This window comes from Malus sylvestris, chromosome 8 (assembly GCF_916048215.2).
Source record: "Malus sylvestris chromosome 8, drMalSylv7.2, whole genome shotgun sequence".
Lineage (NCBI taxonomy): Eukaryota > Viridiplantae > Streptophyta > Magnoliopsida > Rosales > Rosaceae > Malus > Malus sylvestris.
The window spans coordinates 11808421-11819772 of record NC_062267.1 but is presented as its reverse complement, the minus strand read 5'-3'; positions in this window follow the sequence as shown (position 1 = coordinate 11819772).

Sequence of the window (11352 nt, the reverse complement as noted above, 5' to 3'; positions counted from 1 at the left end):
TGATGACCCATTTTAGTACATAGTGGCAGCTCTATTGCACATAAACTGCGCACCCAAACACACGTAAATGTGAGACGTCAGGCTCGTATCTAGTGACCAACTGTAATGGTGAATGAGGTTAGATAGTGGTGGGCCTCATGCGGACCAACATAACTACGTGTAATATTGCATGGCCCCAGGCAGATACCGGTAAATTGGTTCACATAACCAAAGTCTGAGCTATCGTTTGAATGCGCTTTATGGAAGCTTCTGCCAGGCCGTTTAGGATTTGAACATGGGGTACAGGATGTTCAACTTCAATCCCAACAAACATGCAATAATCGTTAAAAGTCTGTGACGTAAACTCTCCAACATTATCCCGTTGAATCGATTTGATCGGATAATCAGGGTGGTGAGCCCTAAGCTTAATAATTTATGCTAGGAGTTTCGCAAATGCAGCATTGCGTATGGATAATAAGTAGACATATGACCATCGTGTCGATGCATCAACTAACACCATAAAGTATCTAAATGGTTCGTATATTGGTTGGATAGGTCCACAAAAATCCCCTTGAATCCTCTGAAAAAACTTAGGAGGGTCGTGAATAATCTTTGTAATTGAGGGTTGGATGTTCAACTTCCCTAGGGAACATGCTTTGCAAAGCGGATGGCCAGGATAAGATTTCAAGTGATGCCCATGAGATACTTTGAGTATACAGCACATCATATCTCATCCTGGATGTCCCATTCGATCATGCTAAAGAAGCAAGGTGTCCTGGAACCCAGCCATAGGGCCGGCCAGATGGTGTGTCTCGACAGCTTGAATGGTTGTTATGTACAACCTAATAGGGAGATGTTCCAGCTTTTCGTGAATAAGCTTCCGGCCATATTCGTAAGAAGTGATACAAAGAATCTCTTCAGTTGTTTCAACATGATATTGATTATCTCGAATATCTCTAAAACTCAGCAACGTTCTTTCAGAACGTGGAAAATAGAGTGCCTCTTTAATGGTTAATTCAATACAATTGGACAACATAATACGGGCCTTTCTTTATCCTTATATCAGGTTGGATGGGCCTAAGAGGGTTGTCAAAGGTGCATTCTTAGGTACGAAGTTAGTAAAATAGTGTTTGTCACGCAATATGGTGTGTGAAGTTGCACTATCAGCCAGACAATTAACATCATCACTAGTCATACCAAGAAATAAATTAATTGAATCGGTCACATGCATAAATATAAGTTCATGCATTCAATTAATCAATTCAAGAAATAGTATCCATAAAATAATATCCAAAGTTCAAAACAAACCAATCCAAACAAATAATTCCAAATACTTAGAAAAATTGTTCAAAAATTAAACCATAAACCAAGAAAATAGAGGGTTCGTCCACTTCTAGTGGGTTCGGCCACTAGGGGTTAAAAAACACCCTAACATGTCTTAGAAAAAAAAACTTTATTCTTCCATAGGAGCATATGCCTCCTTAAAATCTAAAACCTTTAGAGTTGTAGTAGCATCTTTGGGAAGTTCTACATGCGCAAAGTTAGACTCACTACGGAAATAATACTTGACAATAGCCTCAGGGGTAGCTCGGCATATACGTGACCAATGATCCTTGGATCGACAATGGTAGCACATGTCCAATTCAGTGGAAACCCTTGTTCTTAAAGTTTGGGGCCTTTAGGCAAAGGGTTGACTCTTCTGGGTCAAGTTTCCTCCTTAGATGAGACTCTGTTAGGTGGACCTTAGGCCTATGGTGGGCCTTGCCGCCATTTTCCACGTCACAACAGGATTTCCGTCGTTGTGGTTGCTAGAATTGGTTGCATGCGCTCAAGCGCGGCGTTCGAGCCAGTAGGTCAAGCTTAATGATTCTTCATCAAAAGCTAGTTCTGCTTTTCAACGAGAAGTAGAACAGATATTAAATCCAAAAATTTGGTGAACTTATGTGCCCTATATTGTTGTTGCAGGACAACATTGGTGGCATTGAAGGTCGAATAGGCATTCTCCAAGAGATAATGTTCAATTAAGTCCTCATTACAGAACTTAAGTAGTGAACGGATTCTACAAACTTCAGGCAAGTAAATGTCTTTCTGGTGATTAAAACGATCCACCAAAGCGAGCCAGATGGTACAGGGATCTTCCTCTGCGAGGTATTCAGTCTGCAGTGCATCATGGATATGTCTTCGGATGAAGATCATAGCAGTAGCTTTCTGAGCTTCGTCGATGAGTGCATCGTCAATTGGGTCCTTTATAGTAGCTCTAAGACTTTTTGTAGTATAATGGAGTTTCACATCTTGAACCCATTTTAGGTAGTTTCTTCCAGAGACTTTCAGAGCAGTGAAATCGAGCTTGTTCAAGTTTGACATGTCCCTAAACAGAGGGTACAACAAAACATGGTTAGTCGTATTGAAAGTCATAGACATATATCGTAGAACATTCGAGTTCTATAGACATGTATTGGTTTAATTTAAGCATGAAAGCTATAGGTTTCATGTGGTAAGTTTTGAATGAAAACTTCGGGTTTCAAAGGCACTAAATTCGAAACTACAGGTTCGATTTAGTTATGAACTTTCAGTTCATATATAGGGGTACTTGCAAGAACAAAGAATACAATATACAATAAAGTGTAGTGGATTTGTGAATTGCTTTAGGAACCTAAGTGTGAGTGCTTCGGAACTACGAAAGATAGTCAATGGTTCAAAGAACAAAATAATTTATTAAATCATTAATACCAAAAAGTGAGCTTCAGTCTAATAATTTTGGATTAACTGTCAGATTAGTGGACTGCTGGTCACTTTAATTAATTCAATAGATTGAGACCATTCGTGGTCGATCTTAGAAGCAAAAATAATTATAACATTCAGGTTAAAATTATTTAAAATGCCAAAAATTAGCATTGGGTTCGAAAAACCATAGCCTAATAAGGCATGTGGGCTCGGGTGGTTGCAGGCCATGGGCTAAGAGATGAGAGGCCCAGTAGCAAAGATGTTGGTGTTATGGGCTGGGACTAGTGCACGGGGTAAGCCCAGCAAGCCAAAGGCTTGCGGGTGGTGCAAGGAAACCCCAGCCGAAGCTGGGTTTCGGGTCAACGAGCCGCAAGGACAAGCCCAGCAAGCCAAAGGCTTGAGGCATGTGGGCCGAGGCAAGGCAAATGCCTAGCAAACGGCAACAGGCCGTGCTGACATGGGCCAGGTTTTCAGGCCCTGTCAAGGACAAGCCCAGCATGGCTTCAGGTATGCGGGTGTGGGCTCGGGTTGGACTGGGGGCTCCAGGCCTGTATGGTAGTCAACATAGGATGAAACCTAGTTAGGTTTGAAAGGGGCAGCAAGCCCAAAGGGTTGCGCTCATGGTCCAAGGTGTCAAAATGACACCGTTCCTCATATGGCTGGGCTTCAGGCCAACGCGGTGGTCCGTCTATAATGCCACGATGGTGCGGCGGCGGTGCCGCAAAAAAATCCCAAATTTTTTTTTCTCGAATTATAGGGTTAAAAACCCTAATTATGCCTTTGAATTTGTAGAAGAGAGCCTCCTCCTACGATCATTTAGTTCCTTAGCTTCTGGTAAGAGCGTGCTGATAACGTGTTGTAGGCCTATTTGACTTAATTGTATAAAGGACAGAGAGGGAGAGGGGGCTGGCGACAACAGAGAGAAAATAGAGATATATAATTCTGAGGTGTGTGTTATATCACCCCCTTATGCCTTTATTTATCGTAGTAGGATAGGTAGAATCCTTACCCTAATAGGATTACATCTCTAATAGGAATTAAACTACTAAAGGGAATATACAAGATACTCCTAGATACACTAGGATTTACACAATCACATTCCTAATCCGATACGACTAGAACATAGATTAGTTTTTATTTTATTTATTATTTATAGGATCCGTCTTTGTTCTACACGTTCTTCATGACTCGTGATGGTAATTATGATTTAGGGTTATGAATTAACTTATAATCTTGATCACTTTTCTAAAAATTCTCACCTAGTCGCTAAACAGTTAGCCACCGCCCTGATTGATCCCTGGACGTTTGAAAATTAAGAAAGTGCGTCTAGACCCGCTTAGACGTCTGCCTAGCCCCACTAAGTGCCCGCCTTAACCCGCCTAGGCACCCGTCTAGATCTCGACTCTCATGTAGACAAAAATTTGATAACTTTCATCTTGCATTTTGTTTTGTCAATAGAATGTAAGAGACTTGTTGGATACTTGGATAAAAACTCATTATATGCTTGTTCTCCATATTTTCAATATGTTATAATCCTTTATAATCTATATGTCATTTTATTTGCAATTTATGTATTCCAATACAATTATATGTTTTTTTAAAGCATGAATATGCACTTATTTGCATAATATATAATAAATTTATTTAAATCCATCTAGGCCCCGCTTAGCCACCCAGGTACTAGGCCTCAGCCAACCGCTTGACTAGCGCCTAACGTCTTTTAGAACCTTGGTCTTGATTGCTTTGGGACATGTAGATTATTTAGGGTTATGAATAAAACAACGGGAGACTTCTCTAGTGCACATTTCTACATATGACATGTAAGTTGCACATCATTTTTTACCGTTAGATAAATATGAATGGCTTAAATTTTTATAGTTCCTAATCTACACCCCGATCAAGACATGGGTTGGGGCCGTTGAGATTCCTTACCCCCAATTGTATCACCAACACACCACTACTCTTACACCATCACATCACATTCAGCTCAAACCTTAAAGTGAACATCTCCTCCTTCCATTCTGATCCAAGGGCTATTATTCATGTGTATTTAAGGTGTGTAAATAGGGATGTGCACTAGAGAAAAATCCTAAAAAAAACGAACCTTCAGTTTATTGAAGAGTTCAATTGGCAATTAATTAATCTTCCAGCATGCCAATGCAAAGGATAATTGCCATCGAAGTTATTATAAAACAGTTATATACACTCATATATGTTTTATATATATATATATAAATGGGTGCGAAGCGTATATCTATTGATGATGGTAGAAAGAATGGGGACAACAATCAAGACTACAGTCGTTATGTTCATTGGGAGTGCAGATGTCATACCAAATATTATAAACAGATAAGAAAAAGATGACGAATGATCGATCGGTATTTACCTTGAATTTGAGGTATTCAATTAATTGACTGTGAGTAAGAATTTTATGCCATTCAAAATCAGTGGTTATGAAAATAATGAATTTAAATTAATGATGCAACGTATGGATTTGAAAATAATTTTATTTCAAATTGGAAACCAACTTACAATTTCTTCTACCGAAGATTGATAAGGAAAACAGTGGTGTTTGCAGGCATCCTTGATTGAAAATAAAATACAAGTGTTTGATAATTTAATTGGATGTGTGATGGAGCTGAATAATGGCTTATGTTCTTGAAAGAATTCGCAGAAGTCTCAGCTATTTTCGACTAAAGTCCCCTTCTTCTGAATATGAATTCTTCTTTTGTAAAGAAAAATGAGATGATTGAGGCCGGGAAACCCGCTGCTTTTTGTCGCTTGCATGTGCCAAAGGCTGGCGAATGATGATATTTTTCCTGTGGATTCACACTGCTGCTGGCTGAAATGATGGATGAATAGTAAAAAATGATTTTACTATTCATGAATAGTGTTATGTCTGAATGATTGCTGCTACTGCTAATGCTGCTTTCTGTGAAAATCACATGGCTTCTACTGTGCGATTTACCTAGGTAAAACCCTGAAATGATTACAAATGATTACATTTTCAAGATTTCAAAATTCAAATGGGTCTTAGGAATCCGGGTAATCTGCCCACTTGACGGGTTGAGACGAAGCGTCTGATGAGTTTGAATTTGTGTCTTCTTCTTCATTGTGCAGCAAAGCTGCTTCTACCATAACCTTATCTGCTAATTCCTTAAGCTGCGAGGATTTCTCTTTTTTCTTCGAACTTGTTTTAGAGGACCTGGATGATTTAGTTTTTCCTTTGAGGGAGGATGAAGGACTAATGTCTTATAATGATTGTGTATTTTCTGGAATTTCTGGCAATGCCTTTGTTGTTGTTGTTGGAGATACCATTGGAACAGGAATAATGGGAAATTTTGATGAGACTAAATTGATAATTTTTTTTATAGTCGAATTTGTCCCACCATTTAACCCACTGGGAACGGTAAACTTGTCATGTTTCAACTTCGTAGTTCCATTTCATGTTCCAAGGGACCTTGTATTTTGCCATAAACAACGGTAAAATGGTGATCCTGTCGTTGAACCGGCTTCGATCAAATTTTTTGGAAACCAGATGATAAAATCTGCTTGAGATCTTCGGGTAGTAAGCTGGATGTTGGGCCGTGTGCTGACCACCAATTGGGAAACCATACAGGGAAGTTTAGCCTGAAACTTTTGTCAAATGTAATGAACCAAGAGTGACTAAAATCAGATGTTTGGTGTAAGAATATGTTGGTCCATGCTTGAATGTAATCAAAATAATTGCAATGGTTGTTGGGAATGAGAACATTTTAGGTATGAAGTGATTTAGTATGATAGAGAGGGAGCCCCCATTCTTGCTTGGTAAGGAATCTTCCAATGTGGAGGGAATGGTAAAGTATTTTGTTTTCATGGGTGGTACTGTAAATGGGTTTGATGGCAATGCTTTCAGTCTCTCTGAGAATTGCTTGGTAGTATTTGAGGGTTTTGAAAGATTCAGTTGGTATATGATGGAAATTCAGAGGTAAGATTGTTTTGGCTATTTTTCTAGGATTTGTTTTTTGTCAATGTGGTTAGGGATGTTGAAAAGGTATTCCATTGGATTTTTCTTAACATAGGGGGATGTTTTAGCAAAGCTAGGTGTTCTTGGTGTTGAAGGTGATGGCATTGAAGAATATGAATCATATGGGGTGGCTAAAGCCTTTTGGTAATTTGGTCGAGAATGTCCTACAGTGGATCCTAATGGAGTAAATATGTTGGTGATGGCTAAGGCCGATGAGGAGTCAGGAATAGATTCCCTTTTTACTGGTGGTGGAGGTGGAAGAGTGGCCGCAAACCTTCTCTGGCTACTGCTATTTCCTGCATTCTTCCCCTGCAGAAATTCTCTTGTTAAAAAAAATTTGGAATGCAATTGTGACTGCCTTTAATGTACTCAATATCAAAATAAAAAATACTTAATATGGCTTGCCACCGTGCAAAAATTTGTTTTGATGCAATGTTTTGAACATCTTTTTGTAAAACATGTTTTGCAGATTTGCAATCAACTCGAACTAAAAAAAATTTATTTAATAAATCATCTTGAAACTTGCTAATGCATAATACAATAGATAATATCTCTTTCTTAATAGTACTATAATTACTTTGTGATGGATTCCATACTCCTGAATGGAAACAAACAATTTGTTCAGGAGATCCGGAAGAAGTTTGCTGCTTGAGGATACCTCCATAACCGATATCAGATGCATCAGTTTCAACTATTTTGAATGAGTTGGGAGTTGGAATGCCAAGACATGACAATGTCTTAACATGTGATTTGATTTGTTTAACAATGGAAGTATGAATGGGAGACCATGATGGAGTATTATCTTTGACATGATCAAATAAAGGTTTACATTGTTGGCGAAGATAAGGATAGAATTCTGAAACATAGTTTAATGATCCAAGGAATCTTTGAAGTTGAGTTTTATCAATAATCTGATCTGGAAATTTATCAGAAAATTGAATGACTCTATCAATGGGTTGGATGGTAGACCGATGAATATTGTATCCTAAAAATCTAATATTAGTCTGGAACAATTTAATCTTAGAAGCAGATACAACTAATCCATTGGACTTGATTATTCTAGCAAACATATGCAAACATATGCAAACATAGTCTAGTTAACTTAGACAACATAGAACAATATTTTGACAGGACTGTCAAAATTAATTTTGATCGTCCAGCCAAAAGATCTTGTGAGTCTGTCCACTCATAAAAATCATTTGCTCTTAGCAAAAATTCTTTTTCTGGATCCATACCAACTGATAGAATGGGTCAAGATCAAGAATTAATCAATTCATTAGCCAACAGGAAACTAAAAGCAGTAGACACTAGTTCATCTGTCACTCAACAAGAATTAATCAATGATTTGATTATTATCAAATTAAAATCAGTAGAAACAACCTCTCAGGTTACACATCCTAGATACCAACCTCAAACCCAAGATCAAGGATAATAAACTTCTCCTACTGAATTTGATTTTGACGCAGGTCATGTTCACCATCAACTTTTAGTTTTAAATAAACCATTTAAAAAGAATAGCAAAAAGGCTCAATGCTGATATTGAAGCCGAAGCCAGAAGGAATATATTTCGAAACAAATATACACATGAAGAAAAACTAGAAATTTATCATTCATGGAATAAATTTATGGAAACCCACAGATTTGAAGTATTTTTCCTCGATTATGTTGAGAAGTAATACGAGTCTGATAAAAAACTAAAGGTAATAACCAAAGAAAATTGGCTTAAAGAAGACAAGACTATTGTCTCTTCTAGTCATCCTCCACAAGAAACAATTCTTATTACCACTGCCAATACTCAAATTCCAGCTACTCCTTTTAAATTTCCCAAGGAAGATACAGGAGTTAAACCAGTCATTGAACAAAATAATTTTACTAATCAAAGTCTTTTCACCAAAAATTGGTAAACCAGACCTACACCTCCAGATATTCAGTTTGAAGAAAGAAATAACCAAAATCAATTTTCCGTCTCTTCTGATAAACTCCATGAATGGAATATAAATGGCTTATCAGAACAAGAACTTTTAAACAAACTCCAACATATATCTATGGTAGCTAATAGCTATATCACCAGTCATAATCTTAGCCAAACACAAGTTGTCGACATTTTGGTCACTGGATTTACTGGAATGCTTCATTCCTAGTGGGAGAAACATCTCACTGAACAATCCATAAATGAAATCAAACATGCAGTCAAAAGAGATGAAGATGGATACCCATTTTCGATGAACAAATAGGACAAGGCGTCCCTGACGCAGTCAACACATTACTCTTCACAATCATAGAACACTTCATAGGAACACTTAGTAATATCACAACTAGGATTCACGACCAACTAAGTAACTTAAGATGTCCAACCTTAAGTGACTTCAGATGGTATAAAGATGTTTTTATGTCTAGAGTCATGCTTAGAGAAGATAGTAATCAACCATTTTGGAAAGAAAAATTTATTAATGGATTACCAAACCTTTTTGCCCATAAAATTCGAAACGTCTTAGTTAACGAAGAAGATGTCATACTCATATATGTTATATATATATATATATATATATATATATGAGTGTATATAGTCGAGGCTAAACAGTATAATTGTTTTCAATTAAGCATGAACTTAAAAGTGATGCGATAAATTGAACATGGATGTTAATAATCTTCTCATTTCGCTATGGTAATCTATCTTTACAAGGTTGGAAAAACTTACAGAGACATATCAGCCTTTCTCTAGCCGCAATCATGTGATTCACCAACGCTAGGAATCGAATCGAGGACGTGTCGTGTGGAATACGGACCTAGAATTCGTCTATAACTACTGAGTGTGAGTACTTAAGTATTATTAATAGTGACCTTGACACGTTCACTTGGGTGACATCACACTAATTTATCCTGTTCACTTTGGGTTCTTAGGTGCCCCATCTGCTATAGGAAGTTTTCGCTCATATTCGATTTAATGCGTACCGTACACAGTTTGTCTATAAATATTATCATTGGATGTTTATTACAAAATTCTTTGAAAGAGATGTTTGAGATTATGAAAACTATTGCTCTAGGAATTTTATGCTTCTCACCTAATTTTATTCTCATTGCAAGCTATTTGCTCTTTTAGATGAGAATTAGTATCTGATTTCTAGAAAAAGACTAGCTTTATTGAAGATCGCAAACTAGATTATCCTCTTATATTAAGTTTAGCAAAATGTGTTTTACCGCAGTAACATAAAGCAATCATGCTTATGTACTCTAGTGCGAGTTCAATTTCATCAATCTCCCTTCCCTCTAACAACAAACAACTTAACCTACTAACAAAAATAGTAATATTAGTTTATATCATATCACCATTTAAGCTTATACCTAACCTAAAAAAGCACAATAGCTCTAGTATTATTCCTCTGAGCTTTGCTTTGTGGAATAAAAAATACATATAACGAGTATAAGTTCTGCCATTAGTATTGGATAAAGTACCCTAAGTTAAATGTTATTCTAGTTTATGAACTAAATTATACATAGGCTTGTGGCGTTCAAATCCCGCGAAAAAAAAAAAAAAAAAGACAGTTCATCATGACTATTATGTAACTTGATTCATCTTGAATATAAAGATCAAGAAATTAAACAATTTTGATTATAAAATTAAAACGACGAATCTATGTTATTCGCAACACCTAGAATATATGCATTTCCTTTCTAAGAGATGCAAGTACTATATTTTTCTCTTATTTAAAATTAAAAAAAAAAAAAAAAAAAAAAAAGATAGTGAGGAGCTTGGCACATTCTAGTGGAAGCTGCCTTTCCCTTGATTCTCACTTCAAATGAGATGTATGTATAAAAGGCTAAGCATGTTCATAAAGTTTGTGGTCTACATAAGTAATATTGGAATCTTATAATTCTCCCCCACCGAAACCCTAATACTTGTACGCGAAGAAATGACAAAATATAAAAGTTCAAAGAATAACAAAAGGAATATGGAAATAGATCCGATCAAAAAAAATGGAAATAGATGGAAAATCATGATGTGCTAGAGTTGTCCAACAATATCTAAACACTTATATCATCATGTACACGTAGGGCAAGGATTCTTTTTTCTGGTTCAAAATCACTTATCGAAGACCTTGAGGTATCCAAGTGCCATTGGTTAGCTCAACTTAATTTTATCCTCCCATTTATTCGGGTTTTTTCTTTCTAATTTGAATCGTTCTTAATTATACTCCTGTCATGTATACTTAGCTGCCAACTTTGGATAAAGGTTGTTTAACAAAACTATATAAAGGGCAGATGAAGCTTTACTGCAGTTGTGGAAAATAATTATGCAAATATATTTTGGTATAGGTTCGATTCTTACTGATTCCTCTTCCCACTAACAATTAACTAATTAATCCATTAACGGTATCATTTGTAAAACAAATAACAAAACAAAACTATGAAAGAGGTGGTAATCGCTTTTTGATCACCTTCATTAATAGAGTAATTAAACCACCGAATACCTCCTGCATTTGTATTGAGTTCCCATTTTTTTTCTATCAACTTCTTTGTTAGAAAATTAAGGACTCGAACTAACGATTGAGTTGATTGCCCTTAATTGTTTGGATTGCTTCTTTAAAATACACTTCTACTCAAAAGCATTTTCAATAGAAGTGATTGAAACTTGTAATAAAATT